Genomic DNA, 1,726 nt, shown 5'->3' with positions numbered 1-1,726 from the left:
TGGGTTGTGAAGCGGTATTTGAACCATTGTTCTGCCCAATAGCGTCGAATCCATTGGATTCGGGTCTTGCGCTGACCATAATTCTCTTCAGGATCTGTTTTATACATTTCTGCCAGTTCATCAGGCAGATCTTTGGATGTTCCTCCACGTCGCTGTCTGCCCCCCTTCCTTGCTGCTGTTTCTGAAGCCATAAACTTTAACTTGAAAGGCTTCAAGACGTTCAAAGGCTTCAAAGGCTTTTTCTTGCTGGACCAACAGGAACTGGCTTCAGGAGAATTTATGTGAAGCTGTAAGAATTCTGCAAATGAATGCAGACTATGAGAACCAAAGGATTCTCCCACGGACATGTACCTGTGACAGCATTAAGGTGCGAGGGAAGGGGAAGAGGTCATATGCATTCTCAGAAGATTTTGAAGATAAATCAGTTTAGAAGACATTGACCTCATCGTGCGAAGACATTCACTCATAGATAAGAAGTTGGTTCCAGATTTGTACGAATCCACAGATCAGTACAAGTGAGGAATCTAATTACTTTGTGAAGCACAAGAGAATATACTAGGCATGTTATGAGATGCAGTTTGAGAGAGATCTAGCTTGTGTGAACAGAAACTACTTGTGGTAGAATGTGACAGATCAATAGGATCAACGGTGCTGTAAAAGGGAGTTTTATTTACCACACTGAGAATTGCTAGACGGAGTGGGAGATGAGGCCGAGCGGTTCACTGGTCCGTGCCCTAACTTGGCGACGGAGGAGACCTACGGCGACGGCGGAGAGGACGATGTCCGCGGTCGGCGTGAAGACGGCGTCGGAGAGGTTGCGGCAGCGAAGCGCTTCGTCGCTGGCGTCGTCGAGAGCTAGCGGTGGCGCTAGGGTTCGTGCGAGGGTAGAAGAAGAGATAGTTACCGCTGTAAGTGTGTATTTATAGGCATAGGGGCGGCACTGTGCTATTACTCAGGTGCCCCTGGCGATTCGCATCTGAGTAGTACGTGGCCATCATGCGGTATTTTGGGGGCAGTTCCACGTCCCACGCACGCCTGGATTGTCGGGTGGTCGTTCCTACTTCTCCGGATTTCATGTGGATAAATGAGAACTGAAAATGGACTTAAATGTTGTCTCTGTGTCTTCTGCTGACAAGGACGCAGAGAAGACATTCGACAGTTTCAATAGAATGCATATGACTTGGAGAGATAGAATTTTGAGATAGAGAGCATAGAGAGGTTAGGGTCCGATCACATTCACTTAGTTCAAAAGATTCAACAAGAAGACATAGCTATAAGTGAATGCTTTAGAGGACAGAACACCAGTATATATATATCTATATAATCAACATAGTGAAGATAATCATGAAGACATGTTGAGATTGAAGCCAAATCAAATGTGAAGACATTGCAAGGTAACGCCATGAGTGAAACACTTCGAAATAGAACGTTTGGTGGTGGCGTTACCCATCGTATAGGAAGTATTAGACCCAGACACGGCGCACAATTATCGTGGCGCTCCGAAGTCAAATTCCACATTAATGTATTCACACTTAGAATGTATGTCTTCATTGATTGAAGATATACTTCACTTCATGTGTTGCACATCTAAGTCATCAATATGCATAAGGGTTAGGATGTGTGCCTGATCACAGGACATTTGAGGATTCCAGGATATTTAGCTCACACCGTAACTTGCAAAACCTATTCTCATCCAAGGGCTTGGTGAAGATATCTGCCAATTGCT

The sequence above is a fragment of the Triticum urartu genome, chromosome 6A (assembly GCF_056163025.1).
Source record: "Triticum urartu cultivar PI428250 chromosome 6A, HENAU_Tu73, whole genome shotgun sequence".
NCBI lineage: Eukaryota > Viridiplantae > Streptophyta > Magnoliopsida > Poales > Poaceae > Triticum > Triticum urartu.
This window is presented reverse-complemented; position numbering follows the sequence as displayed.